General features: G+C 34.6%; 1 protein-coding gene and 1 non-coding gene across 4 annotated transcripts in view; both read right to left on the bottom strand.

Annotated features, from left to right (window-relative positions):
• LRBA (LPS responsive beige-like anchor protein) overlaps positions 1–16,052 on the bottom strand; it is a 726,864-nt gene that overhangs the window by 655,905 nt on the left and 54,907 nt on the right. The gene's annotated exons all lie outside the window — the stretch shown is intronic.
• Positions 11,348–11,466, bottom strand: LOC116529077. The gene has a single exon (XR_004259369.1). It is a non-coding gene; the product is annotated as a 5S ribosomal RNA (ribosomal RNA).

The following is a 16,052-nucleotide window of genomic DNA, read 5'->3' as shown; positions in this document are numbered from 1 at the left end:
AGACTTCACCACAACTCAATATATCAAGGTAACACATTGAGCTTATATCCCTAAATTCATAAAAATAAAAACTTCAACGTCAAAAAAATAGGTTTGTGATTGGTACTCACTTTTTCAAAAAGAACAATATATTGCTGAGGAATATACACATAGACAATAAACTTAAAAAAAAAAAAAAAAAAGCAAAGGAATAACTCACATCAAAGTTAGCATAAGGGCTGGGCATGGTGCTCAGTACTTTGGGAGACCAAAGCAGGAGGACTGCTTGAGCCCAGGAGTTCAAGACTAGGCTGGACAACACAGTGAGAGCTGGTCTCTTAAAAAAAAAAAAATAGCCTGGCAGGTGGCACATGTCAATAGTTCAAGCTACTCAGGGGGCTGATGCAAGAGGACTGCCTGAGCCCAGGAGTTCAAAGCTGCAATGAGCTATGATCATGCCACAGCACTCCAATCTGGGTGACACGGCAAGACCTTTTCTCAAGTTAGAATAAAGATAATTGTTAGGAGATTCCAAGTAAAAATATTGTTCTATTGTTAACCTGGTATTGGGTATATGCAGATACATTTTAATAATTTTTAAGTACTTTGATATATTTTACACATATCTTTTTTAAGTACTTTTTAATAGTTTTTAGGTACTTTTATATATTTTACACGTATCTTTTTGAAATACAACCTCTTTTGTTTTGCTATCTCCTTGCCTCTCTCTGCTATCTTTTGGAAATTTCCTCAGTGTTTTGGTTCCCGCATTCTTCATTCTATTCTTTCTAATCTACTTTTCAATCTGTTGAGTTTTTAATTTCTATGTCTTTTTATTTAAAATAAATTCAATTTGTTGTAGTTTTTCAAATCTGCTTGGTAGTCTCCTCTCTTTCCTACGTAACCTTAAGTGTCTTTTTTGTTTTCTTTCTTTGATGCCTTTTCGACTCTCTATATCATAATTTATTATAATTTTCTAAATTTTATTGTTTGAAAGTCTTAAAGACTTAATCTTGCTATCAGCGTATCTACTGACTCCTCATGCTGTATTGTTTTCTAATGTGTTTTTAAATTTTTGATTATGAGTTTATTTTCAGTGAGGCTTTATCTGAGAGACTCTCATGCAGCCTGTGCCTCTCTAGGTTGAATTGTGTATTCTGCAACCTACCCTAGGGATGTCTTCAGCATGGAACAACTTTAAAAATGTTTTTTATTATGAAATGTTTCACTGCACCCAGCTGCCAAGTAATTCTTACACAAAATTTAACACTACAGGTATTGTGGTAATACAATCCGGACTTTTTTTTTTAAATACCAATTTTTTTTTAAATACTTTTTTTTGTTTACTTTCAGAACAAAAATTTCTTATACAGTGGCCGAGTGCAGTGACTCATGCCTGTAATCCCAGAACTTTGGGAGGCCGAGGCAGGTCGATCACCCGAAGTCAGGAATTCGAGACCAGCTTGGCCAACATCAGGAAACCAGTCGCTACTAAAAATACAAAAATTAGCCGGACCTGATGGCGGGCACCTGTAATCCCAGCTACTCGGGAGGCTGAGATATGAGAATCACTTGAGCCTGGGAGGCAGAGGTTGCAGTGAGTACAGATCGAGCCACTGCAATTCAGCCTGGGCAAGACTCCATCTCAAAAAAAAAAAAAAAAAATTATTAGTAATATTTGTCTCTACTGGGATTTTAAATCTCTCTTGGTAAAGACAGTAAAGTGTTTTTCTCACAGATAAAGACAATTATGAGCTAGATATAATATATAAAAGAAAAATAGCAAGTTTATAAATTTTCAACATATCCCACACAAAGACCTTCATACAAATATGAGTCCAAAATATTTCCTAACTATTAGGCACTGGAAATCAAATCTGATGTTTCAGGATTTGAATTTGAATTCTAAAATGTTTTTATGCAATATAACAATATGGGTTGGGTAGACAAAATTTCAGCTCACTCTGGTTTTCCGTTGCCCCTTCTCTAAGGCCATAATTGTAAAAAACTATGTTCGTGTCCCAGGAATCACAGAACATTTAGTCTCATATTACAAGTTTCTCATTTCAGAAAATTAGGTTAAATTTGGTATTCTCTACAATTGTCTTCCCTCTTTCTTGCTTCCTTTAAATAACCATAACTTAACATTTTCTTAAGCCTCAACTCAAGAAATATCTCCCTGAGAACGATTTTGACCTCTCCAGTCTACAGTAAACTACAATGATACATATATTACCAATACGATATAGTCATTTAATATTCTGAACTTAAAATGTTCCCTTTGAAGTTTTTATTCTTCTACTTACTATCTTCTGGGTCTTTCACTATTTCTTAGAAAGCACAGAAGCTCTAGTAGTTTCAATAACATTATCAACAAACTCACAATCATATAAAATTTCTATTTCTATTATAACTAATCCTTACAATAACCCTGTAAGTCATAAAGATTAGTCAATTATCACATCTAGCTAATAGAGGAACAAAAAACCAAAAGTGTCCATTCACAGACAAGACTAAAAATCAGACTATCTGACTCATAGTCTAATGTTTCCTTACAGCTTCACTAACAACCTAATATTTAAGTTAGATTTTTTTTGTTTCCTTAAATAGTGATCCAAAAAAAAGTATTTGAAAAATTTGTGAACTTTACTATCTATAAAAAGAATTAGTCAAAATATATGTTACTGATAGTGAATTAGAGGTATCATCTTTATATTTATTTAAATCCCCAAATATACTACAAAATAGTCTAAATCTCCTCTCATTTCATTATACCCTTCATAAGAGTTAGAAATCTCCTCTCATTGTTTATCATACCCTTCATAAGAGCTAAAAATTTTCACAGAATAATGGTATGTCTACAAAAGTGTTAGGAAAAAAGGCACCATGATCAAATAAGTCTAAGAAATAATGAAATACACAATGCTAAAGAGATGTTTATATGATAGAATTGCCAGAGCTTTAATATGTAACTGTGGAGTAGACATCTTGAAAGGAAGATATATAACCAATATGGACTTCCCAAAAGTTATTTCACAATGGAACCTCTTTCCTTTTTATTTGATTTAGAGATAGGGTCTGACTATGTTGGCCAGGCTGGAATCGAACATCTGTGCCCAAGAAATCCTCCTGTCTCAGCCTCCCAGATTGCTGTTTCTTCAAACAAGAGATTTTTGCATAAATAGCATTTTTCAGCTTTTTTGAGAAACATTTGATGATGTAATGTATTTATGTTCTTGAAGCTTATTCTGATAAGCTTCACCCAGACTCCTAAATCCTTAAAAATAAAAGTGTTTAAAGGGCTAGATAGGCAGCTGGATGAATAAATATCACAGAATTAACTATGTTTTAAGCAAACATTTAGTAGGCCCTTCAAAAGGTTTTTAGGTAAGTAGTTTAAGGCAACCTGTTTGTTTTTTCACAGATTTCCTTCCTTTTATGACTTATTAAAGTTAATAAGTAAACAAAAAAAGACATCTTCAATGAAGATTACTTTAGGAAAAAAGAAAATATGAGCAATCAAAATCACACTAACCTCTCATTACTTCCTGAACCAGTCAGTCCAAAAGTGAAGCAAGACAGATATCCTCTCACCGTAAATCACAGCTGGTCTGTGTGCCAGCAGAAGTAATGTGTGACTTACAGAGTTAGGTCATTAGAGCTTCAGGCCTCCCTCTACATCATTCATTCTAAGGAAAATCAGGCACCACAAATGAGGATATTCGAACAGTTCTGTGAGAGGCTCAGTTAGAGAGGAAGAGTCTACCAGCCAGCACCCAGCACCAACCCGCCAGTCATGTAAGTAACTCTGGAAGCAAGTCCTCTAACCCCAATTAAGTCTTTAGATGACTATAGCTCCAGCCAACATTTTGAATGCAAGCAGCCTCATGACAGACCCTGAGCCAAAACTATCTAGCCAACCTACTCCCAAATTCCTGAACCAGAGAAACTGAGCTAATAAATGTTCATCGTTATTTTACACTGTTAGGTTTTGGGGTAATTTGTAACACAGCAATATATAACTAGTACAGTTACAAATTAGTAGTCAGGGAAAAGTTTGTTATACTATTTTTTTTTTTTTTTTGAGACAGAGTTTCACTCTTGTTACCCAGGCTGGAGTGCAATGGCGCGATCTCGGATCACCACAACCTCCGCCTCCTGGGTTCAAGCAATTCTCCTGCCTCAGCCTCCCGAGTAGCTGGGACTACAGGTGCACGCCACCATGCCCAGCTAATTATTGTATTTTTAGTAAAGACGGGGTTTCACCATGTTGACCAGGATGGTCTCGATCTCTTGACCTCGTGATCCACCCGCCTCGGCCTCCCAAAGTGCTGGGATTATAGGCATTAGCCACCATGCTCAGCCATGTATTATATATTTTTTAATTCAAATATTCTAATAATAAAAATGTACAGAATAAATGATTGCTGTAAGCTATGCACTATGCTAAGAGCATAGCTTTTTACATAAGTACTTTACATGGATTATCATATTTGATTACCTCATAAAACTCCTGTATTATTCCCACTTAATAGATGAGGAACATGAAATACAAGTGAGTTTCGACACTGCATAATACTTGTATTTAATCACTTGTGACAGTTACTGCAGGCAGCTTACCCAACACCAATTCCTCAGAGTCTATCAGACAAAACTGAAAAGAAAGTATCAATGAAAAAAAAAGGAACAGTTCATGTGGCAAGAAGACAGTTTTGGCAATGAGAAAAATGAAACAAAAACATATAGCCAGGCTTTAAGATCATACTCTATACCTATATATTAGGAAGAGAAAAAGCAGTGAAAAAAATTCCATGTAAGAGTGGCTAACAGTTTGTACTTTGGCATGAAGTTATACTTTATAAATGTGAATATGGAGATATGGTTTATTTGTGTGTCCACCCAAATCTCATCCTGAATTGTAGCTCCCATAATCCCCACATGTTGTGGGAAGGACCCAGTGAGAAGTAACTGAATCACAGGAGCAGGGGGTTCTCATGATAGTGAATAAGTCTCATGAGATCTGATGGTTTTATAAAGGGCAGTTCCCCTGCACTCGCTCTCTTGCCTGCCACATGTAAGATGCGCCTTTGTTCCTCCTTCGCCTTCCACCATGACTGTGAGGCCTCCCCAGCCATGTGGAACTGTGAGTCCATTAAACCTTGTTTTCTTTATAAATTACCCTGTCTCAGGTATTTCTTCATAGCAGTATGAAAATGGACTAATACAACTGGTAAGTTCTTTTGTTCCATCTCAAACATCCAAGTCACTCTGCAAGGTGGGAGGCATTTAGAGTTCAAGGAAAAAAAGGCAGAATCAATTCAAGTACCTATATAAATATCATCTATAAAATTACATATAGAAAATAAGATATAAAGATATCTATTGTAGCGCTATTTGTGAAACTGAAACATTAGACATAGACTAAATATCCAGCAATAGAGAGATTTTTATAACCATAAGATGGCCATGTAATGGAATACCATACAGCCTTTAAAAAGAATATATATCAATACATGCTGACATGCCACAATGTTCAAGACACAATAGTATATTTTTTAAAGGTGCAGACAGTATTTACAGTATGACCACATTTCCTTAAAAGATAAAATTATATTTAAATCAGAGATGATGAAACTGCAGTTTCAGCCTAGGTAGTGGCCAAAATACGTTCAGCTAAGTGCCCACTTATGCATTGCTTTTGACATTCCTAAAGTGCAGGTGATAAATAATTGTATTATCAAGAATATTAACATTATATATAATCTGTATGACAATGTCAGTAATATAGATAAGGCAAGTCATTTGAATTTAATATCTGAATATTCACTTTCAAATACAAATTTTTGAGGAAAAATCTCGTTATGTGCTTTACATTGTAAAAGTGAGGAATTAAGGTATATTTCTGATTGTAAGAATAAAATGCGATAATAATTATTCATTATGAAATAAACACTACTATGAAAGCTACTAATTGTATCTTATAAAAGTAACTGTGCTTTCCTCAATAATTGGTAGAAATAAACAGAAAATCAAAAAGGATTAAAAGAACTCAACAACACTATCACAAAGAGAAACTAATTGATATTTATATAAGACTCCATCCAATTACAGCAGAATACATACTGTTTACAAGTGCCCATGGACTAGAGATTATGTTCAAGGACATAATACAAGCTCAATAAATTTAAAGGTATTGAAAGCATATGGAGTGGGTTCTCTGACCACAAGGAAATCAAACTAGAAATCAATAACAAAAAGATAAACACCACAGAAAAATGTTCAAACACTTGGAAACTATTATACTGTTAAATAGCTGATGGGTGAAAACAGGAAGTCTCAAAGAAATTTTTTAAATTCCATGAACTGAATCAAAATAAAAATACAACATATTAAAATTTGTGGGTTATACCAGAGAGGGAAATTTGTAGCACTAAAACTAGAAGTCTCAAATCAACAATTTAAGTTTCCATTTTAAAGAACCTAGTAGAAAAGCAAAATAACCCCAAAACAAGCAGAAAGAAGGAAATAATAAAGACAAAAGCAGAAGTCAATGAAGTAGAAAAGTAGGAAAACAATAATCAATAAAATAAAGAGCTAGTTCTTTGAAAAGATCAATAGAATTGATCAACCTTAGCAAGACTGGCAAAGAAGCAAGAAATAAGACACAAATTACCAGTATAAGGGCGAAAACATGGAATATCACTACAGGCCTTAGAGGCAGCCAAAAAACAAAAACAAACAAACAAAAAAAAAAAAAATAGGGAATACTGCAGACAACTCTAAACATATAATGTGACAACTTAGGGGAAATAATCAAATTCCTCAAAAGCTGGAAACTACCACTACTTGCCCAATATGAAATAATTTGAATAATCTTATAATTATTAAGGAATTAAGTTCATAATTTTAAAATTCAAAAAAGAAATTTCAAAGTTCACATGGTTGCTCTGGAGAATTCTTCTAAATGTTTAAAAAAGAATGCAAATTTTAAACTTCTCAATCCATTTTATGAAGCTACTGTTATAATAAAACCAGACCAAGAGAGTACAAAAAAAAAAAAAAACCACCTATATACCAATATCCGTCACAAATATAGACACCAAAAGTCTTAACAAAAAATTAGCAAGTAGAATTCAGCAATAAATAAGAATTTTACACCATGGTCAACTAGATTTTATTCCAGGGATACAACACTGTTTCAATATCAATTAATGTAATCCACCAAAATAATAGGCTAAGGTAGGAAAATCATACAATCATATCAACTGATGCAGAAAAAGTATTTGACAAAAATTCAATAACATTGAGGATAAGAACTCAGAAAAATGGGGAAAAAAATTCCTCATCTTGATAACAGCATTTGCATAAAACTTACGAGTAACATTATACCTAATGATAAAAGACGGAATCCTTTCTCCCCGAAAGATCAGGAACATGGACTCCTACTACTTTTATTCAAATTAGTGCTGAAAGTTCCGGCCAGGGCAATTCAGCAAGAAGAAATAAAAGGTACGCAGATGAGAAAGGAAGAAATTAAACCGCCCCTATTTACAGATAATATGACTATCTACATAGAAAATCCAAAGGCATTTTCAAAAACAGAAACCTCCTAGAAATAATGAGTTCAGCAAGGTAACAGGAAACATTAAAAAATCAATTTTACTTCTACATACTACCAAGAAACATGGGGACAATGACATTTAAAATACAATACCACCTGTAATCGCTCAAAAATATGAAGTACTTAAATGTAAATCTAACAAAATATATACAGGACTTGAATGCTGAAAACAATAATATGATGATGAAAGAAATCAAAGAAGATCTAAATAAATGAAGAGGTACACTGCATTCATAACATAGCTGTCAATTCCTCTCAAATTGATATACAGATCTAACATAATTCCCATCTAAATCCCAGCAAAACTTTTGCAGATATAGAAAAGATTATTCTAAGATTTATATGAAAAAGCGAAGGAACTAGAATAGCAAAAAACAATCTTGAAAGAGAAAGATAAAGCAGGAAAAATCCATCTACCCAATTTCAAAACTTATTATGTAGCTACAGCAATCAACACTGTAAGGAACTGGTGGAGGGGCAGACACATAAATCAATGAGACAGAATAGAGAACCCAGAACTAGACCCACACAAATATGCCAAACAGTTTCAACAAAGGTACAAGAAGCAATTCAATGGAGGATTAACAGTCTTTACAATAAATGGTACTAGAACAATAACAAATGAACTTTTCTTTACCTAAGTATCACACCTTATAAAAAAACACAAAAACTAACTCAATATTCATCACAGATTTAAAAGTAAAATATAAAACTTTTTAAAAACATAAGAAAATCTTCAGAATTTACGGACAAGCAAGATGTTTTTAGACTTGATATAAAAGCAAGATCCATACAGGGAAAACTGATAAATTAGGCTTTATCAAGATTAAAAATTCTGCTCACCAAAAAACCTTTCTAGGAGATGAAATGGCAAGCTATAAACTAGGAGAAAATATCTGCAAACTACATATCTGACAAAGGAATAATATCTTTAAAAAAAAAAAAAGGAATAATATCTTAAAAATATAAGGTCTCTCAAAAGTCAAGAGTAACCAAATACCCAATTAGAAAATGTGCAGAAGAGCTAACATTTCACCAAAGAAGACAGAGAATACAAAAAAGCACATGAAAAAAAAAAAGTCTAACATCATTAGGCATAAGAGAAATGCAAATTAAAACCACAGTGGCTATCACTACTATCAATCAGAATGACTAAAAAAATAATGACAACACCAAATACTGGTAAGGATGTGGAGAAACCAGATCATTCATATGTTGTTGGTGGGAATGTAAAATGACACAGCCACTGTGAAAAACAGTTTGGTAATGTCTTAAAAAAAAAGAAGAAAAAACTCTAAACATGAAACTACTATTCCATCTAGCAAGTGCACTCCTGGCATTTTTCTCGAAGAAATAAAAACTTATGTTCACACAAAAACCTGTACACAAATATTTACAGTAGTTTTGTTAGTAATAGCCAAAAAGTAGAAATCACCCAGAAGTCCTTCAACAGCTAAATGGTTAAACAAACTGTAGTACATCCATACCATAAAATACTATTCAACAATAAAAAGGAACAAACTATGGACACACACAACAATCTAGAAGAATCTCCAGAGAAGAGAGTGATTTTTTTCTTAAGTTGGTACAGTCCTCTGGAGATTCTTCAACTGACAGAAATATAGAAATTGAGAATAGATTGGTGGTTGCCAGGAGTTAAGATGGAGTAGAGGAAAGTGGGTATAGCTGTAACAGGGCAACAGGAGGAATCTTTCTGTACCTTGATTATATCAATGTCAATATTGTTCTAGTTTTGCAAGATTTTCCCATTGGGGGAAACTGGATAAAGAGTACAAAGGATTTCTCTGCATTATTTCTTCAACTGCATGTGAATCAGCAATTTTCTCAAAATAAAAGACCTAATTTTTAAAAAGAAGGAATTCTGTGTGAGGTGTAAATTGTCATAGAATTAATTGTTCCACGAATTATTTCCCATTAAAAAGAAAATTATATTAACCTAATTAATCTTCAATTGGTAGAAAAATGAGAGCCAAATTAAAAGGCAAAGAAACTCTCATAAGCACAAATTCTGAAGCCACCTACAGACATACATAATCTCAGCTTCTCTACTTATCCCTCCCTCCCTACTCCAGCCAAAAGAAAAAGTATATTTAATTACTTGCCCTACACCTTAAAAAACATTTGCCATGTACTATACAAAAAAGATAAAGCATATATTGATATCACACCGAAATTAACTATATATCCTACGGACTCACATCTAATACTTACATTATAGAATAAATATGCAAATTTGAGCCTTCAAACAGGAAATGAAATTTTCTAAATCCATTACATAACTTCAGATTCATGTGTGCACTGAAGGCTAATAAATCATCTAAACCTTCATACACAGAACCTTTTTAAATTTGCATTTATCTACAGTAAATACTGTCATGTTCTTTAATAGCTTGCTGGTTCAATCTAGCAAACTAGTGATTTATAGCCGTGACATATTTCAAAAATCAGAAATCTCTCACTATGTGACAACCAGTCAAAGTCCATTGAACTTACATTACCTGGACTCAAACATCACAGGATATGAAAGAGATAGCAAAATGTCATGCATTTCATATTCAAATCAATTTGAGTTTATGTGTTTACAACAATTTAAAACTATAGCATCACATATATTACTTATTACTTTAGTACCTCAAATATTTTATGTCATGATTCCCTCAAAGTGCCCAAACTACCTGTATTTTTAAACATATTGTTAAATCTGATAGTTCATAATTTGAAGACTACAAATCTTACTTTGAAGAACAGCAAAATTTAGGGTATATGAAAGAAAGATCTATATATTAAGTTTTCTCCACCAAAAAAACGTACTTTAAGATCTTTACAATAATTTCATACCAATACCCTTATGTAGGAAGATTTATCAGATGTGAAAACAGAGATTATATTAATAGGGAAATAAACTGGAAATTACCAAAAGATCCACTATAATAGACACTGTTGTTTTTGTCTGTATTGTATTTACTCTTCCTTTCATCCTCTTCCATTTATGGAATTCTGGCAAGAAAGTCTCAGTACCTCACACCCAGGCCACTAAGAGGTCACTTAAGCCAGGCCTGGCATACATAGTTCCCCATTCTCCTGGTCACGGTGATTAACACAAGAATGAGAATGTGAGCTAAGTCAGGCCAATCGGAATCACTACCAAGATTTTTTTTTTTTTTTTTTGTTTTTTTTGGAGACGGAGTTTCGCTCTTGTTACCCAGGCTGGAGTGCAATGGCGCGATCTCGGCTCACCGCAACCTCCGCCTCCTGGGTTCAGGCAATTCTCCTGCCTCAGCCTCCTGAGTAGCTGGGATTACAGGCACACGCCACCATGCCCAGCTAATTTTTTGTAGTTTTTAGTAGAGACGGGGTTTCACCATGTTGACCAGGATGGTCTCGATCTCTTGACCTCGTGATCCACCCGCCTCGGCCTCCCAAAGTGCTGGGATTACAGGCGTGAGCCACCGCGCCCGGCCACTACCAAGATTTTAACTTATAAGGTGGAAAAGAAGGGCTCTTGGCCTTTTGGTCAAAAGTAGGAGAAATATGTAAATTGAAGCCTTCCAGCAGACATCTTTCCTGCCATGTGGATAGAGAAGGCCTAGCTGTAACAGTGATGTCAACTCCCTGTTTCCAGAGTTTCCCTAGTTCTTGCAGCTTCATTCAATGATTTAGCCTGGTCCTACACTGATCATTCTCTTTTTTTTTTTTTTTTTTTATTTAAAGATTTTTTTTTTTTAAAGCCTACAGCACCCGGTATACCCAGGCAGTCTCCCATCCAAGTACTAACCAGGCCCAACCCTGCTTAGCTTCCGAGATCAGACAAGATCAGGCGCGTTCAGGGTGGTATGGCCATAGGCTGATCATTCTCTTTTATACTTAAGCTACTTTGATGTAAGATTCTATCTCTACAAGAAAATTCCAATTCATTCCAAAAAAGAAGGAACTAGCTGAATTATGGCACACATATATACAGCTGTATATAACACAGCAATTTTTTAATGAAGTTTTTTATTTTCATGCACAGTTCTCCACTGACAGTCTATGTTAGACCCAACATCATCTTTTTACAAAAAATTCTTCGTAACGTCCCTATGCTAATCTGAAATAAAAGTGACATATTCCATTTTATCAATTCTTTTTTTTGAGACAGTGTCTCGCTCTGTTGCCAGGCTGGAGTGCAGTGGTGAGATTTCGGCTCACTGCAACCTCTACCTCCCAGTTTAAGTGATTCTCCTGCCTCAGCCTCCCAAGTAGCTGGGACTACAGGCAAAGAACACCACGCCCAGTTAATTTTTGTATTTTTAGTACAGACAGGGTTTCACCATGTTGGCCAGGATGGTCTCGATCTCTTTACCCGTGATCCGCCTGCCTCAGCCTCCCAAAGCGCCACCGCACCTGGCCTTATCAATTCTTTAAAAAGATCAGAGATCAGAATGTGTCCATAATCAATGGCACCTAAAATTACAATTGCAGGGTTTTTTTTCTTAATGTTGCATAAAAATAAGGACAAATCTTACAACTTGGCACATCTTAGATTTGAGGAAATACAACAGATAATAAGACCTACCTGTAAACAACAACAAAAATCTACAAAGTAACCAAAGTAAAAGAAAAACAAAAATAATTAAAATATCTTTTTCAGTAGTTTTTTTCCATATATAAATCCTTGTAAATAACCAAATAATAAAGTAGTTAGATCCTGGTAACTATGTACAGAATCTACATTAGTGTATATTACAGACACAATGTACAGCGATTCAGGTGTGTATTAGATAATCAAATACTATGATATTCCAATTAGACATCATTTTTAATTCTTCATAAAGTTCCAAATAAAGTATGATTTGTCTTTCTTTTAAAGCTTACTTATATTTCTAGTAAACTCAGCATACGTTAAAAGTATTCAAAAACAGTTTCTACAGATATGGAAAATGAAGTTAAAGTCTAATAAGTTTAGGAGAACAGAGAATATAACACTTCGCTGTTTGCAAATGTATCTTCCATTGCAAGGCCCTTAGCAGCCTTAGTCCAGAACACTAGTTGTCCACTACCAACTCCAAATCATTCTAAGAGCCAAAAATATTCACCAAATTTCCTAAACACTTCCAAAGAGCAGTACTAGTCTCACTGAGAACCACTCATGTATATGACTGGACAAGGAAAGATGTTCAAGATACATGGTTAAAGGAAAAAAAGGCAAATATGTATAACATAACCTGTTGTATATGTGTATATATGTCTAGAGAGAGACACTGGTACAGACAAATGGAGACAGATGCTGATAACATATATATAAATGTGTAGGATGTATATAAGGCGTGTGCTCCTAGAAGGGTAGATAATAAACTATTTACAATGGCTACCGCAAAGAAGTGGATTGAGGAGAGGGAGATCAGAGAGTCAGTCTTTCATTTTTACTTCATACTTTTTAAAATGAGCATATACTACTTTAAACAATTAAAAAAAAAACTTTTAAAATCAAACTAGTAAAGGACATGTTTCATGAGGTTTACATCATTCATGAACTGTTTCTCCTAAGTCAGTCTTTTAAATTTATTAGGTCTCCTGCTCAAATTTTCAGTGTTCTATCGAGATGTCTCTCTGTGTGTTTGTGTGTGTGACCATGTCTCTCTCTCTCTCCCTCCCAGTGGCCTGTCTTTTTGCCTGTGTCTGTCAATATCTGCCTGAGCCTCATCCTGACTGTCTGTAATGCTGTCTCTGTTTCTCTCTCTCTCTCTTTCTCTATGTGTTTGAGGGCGGGGGAGGGGGGTTATGGAGGGAATTTCTGTACCTATCTCTCTCTTGTTCTTAGTGTCTGCATATCCCTTCTTTGAGTGTGTCTCTCTTGAAATGATGTGTATCTGTGCTTTACTCTCTGAGCATCTGTCTCTCCATGTATGCTTGAATGTCTTCCTCCTGGAACACAGACAGAAGCATGGGCCTTGACTTCCTCCCAGTCTTACTGCATTCATTTATATTTCTGTGTATGTGTCCATCTGCCACTTGTTCACTTACAATTATTTCACTTCCTTTCTTCATCTGCTTCTCTGACCCCTCATCTCTCTCCATCAACCCCTTCCCCCATCTTGTCTTCTTCTACTACCTCCCCAGTTGTTTTTACATAAGCAAAGTTCACACTGCTAGAGTGCTAATGTGTACGTAACCCTGATAAATTATCTTCAATTGGATCATAAATAATCATTTCTATCTGAAGAGTCTATAATATGCTAGCTAAATTAAAATTGGGTTAAATAATCCTCATTTTAATAGTAAAACAACTCAGCAGAAGATCTACATGAAAAACAGAAGAAGTGAACAACACTATAAGCCAGCTAACCTCACGAACATCTATAGAACATTCATTCTCTTGGATAGATCATATTACTCATCCATGAAGCAAATCTCAATAAATTTAAAAGAATAAAAATAATACAAAGTATATCATTTGCCCATAAGGGAATAAAAGTAGAAATCAATAACAAAAAGAAATTTTGGAAACTCAACAATTACAAGGAAATTAAACAACACACTCTTAAATAACCTATATAAAAGAAGAAACGAAGAAATTAGGCCAGGCACAGTGGCATATACCTGTAATCCCAGCACTTGGGAGGCCGAGGCAGGCACATCACTTGAGCCCAGGAGTTTGAGAACAGCCTGAGAAACATGGTGAAACCCTGTCTCTACAAAAAACTAAAAAATGAGTCCGGTGTGGTGGTGCGTGTCTGTAGTACCAGCATCTCAGGACACCTGTGAGAATCACCTGAGCCTGGGAGGTAGAGTCTGCAGTGAGTCATCATTGCACCACTGCACTCCAGCCTGACTGACAGAGTAACAAAAAGAAAAAAAGAGAAAAAAAAAAGAAAAGGAAAGAAAAAATAGAAAATACACTGAGGGAGGTGGCTAAAGCAGTGATCATAGGGAATTTCTATAGCTGTAAATGTCTACTTTAAAATAGAAGAAAGATATCAAATCAACAATATAACCTTTGAACATGCATAAAGAGATGGAGCCAAGCCACATCTGGTGGCACCCACCTGTGGTCCAGCTATGCAGGCCTGCTTCAGCCTAGGAGTTCAAGGTCAGCCTGGGCAACACAAGGCAAATTCCCATCTCAATAATAATAATAATAATAATAATAATAATGACGTAGGCTGGCCACAGTGGCTCACACCTGTAATCCCAGCACTTTCGGAGGGTGAGGCAGGCAGATCACCTGAGGTCAGTTCAAGATCAGCCTGGCCAACATAGTGAAACCCCTTCTCTACTAAAAACGCAAAAATTAGCTGGGCGGGGTGGTGGGCACCTGTAATCCCACTACTTGGGAGGCTGAGGCAAGAGAATCGCTTGAACCCAAGAGGCAGAGGTTGCAGTGAGCCAACATAACACCATTGTGCTCCAGACTGGGCAAAGAGTGATATTCCATAAAAAAAAAAAAAAAAAAAAAATAATAATAATACTAATGCCTTCCACCTTAAAACACTTCAAAAGAGTATATTAAACCTAAAGCAAGTAAAAGGAATAAAATAATAAAGATTACAAAAGAAATGAATGAAACAAATGAGAATGAAATGCATTTAGCAATATAAAATTAGTGGCATTTTTTTAAAAAGGGAGAAAAAAATCAACATAACCTGGCTTCTTTTGTTCTTTAAAAAAAAAAAAAAAATCAATGAAATTGACAGATTTTTAGTTAGGCTAACCAAGAAAAAAAGAGAAGACTAAAATTACTAAAATCAGAAGTGAAAGAGAGTGCATTACTACCAACCTTACATAAATAAGATTATAAAGAAACCAAGAAACACTGAACAACTGTATTCCAATAATTAGACAACTTAGATAAAAGGAACGAATTCCTCAGAGGGATATAAATTATGGAAAATGACTCAAAAAGAAATACAAAATGAAAACAGATCTACAGCAAGAGATTAAATTACTAATAAAAAATCAACTCACACACACACACAAAAAAAACTTGCTTCTTTAAATGTATTGCTTCACTGGTGTATTCTACCTAACATTTAAAGATAAATTAATACAATTCTTCACAAACTCTTTAGAAAAACTGAAGAGGAGAGAACATGTTCCAAGTAAATCTATGAGGCCAGTACTAACCCTAAACCAAAATCAGACAAAATCATCACAAAAGAAAACTATAGACCAATATATCTTATGACTATGAACACAAAAATCCTCAACAAAATACTAGCAAAACAAATCCAGAAACAAATAAAAATAGTTATATACTATGACTACATGAGATTTATTCCTGGAATGCAAGCTTGGTTTAACATTCAAAAAGAAATATGTGTGATACACCATAAAATGAAAAACCACATGATCATCTCAATAGACAAAAAAAAGCATCTAACAAAATCTGTACTTTTCATTATAAAAACACTTAACAGACTAAGAATATAAAGAAACTTCTTCAACCAGATAA

The sequence above is a fragment of the Sapajus apella genome, unplaced genomic scaffold (assembly GCF_009761245.1).
Source record: "Sapajus apella isolate SASKATOON/1434 unplaced genomic scaffold, GSC_monkey_1.0 scaffold61, whole genome shotgun sequence".
NCBI lineage: Eukaryota > Metazoa > Chordata > Mammalia > Primates > Cebidae > Sapajus > Sapajus apella.
Note: the sequence above shows the minus strand (reverse complement) of the source record. Positions and strands in the feature narration are given on the sequence as shown.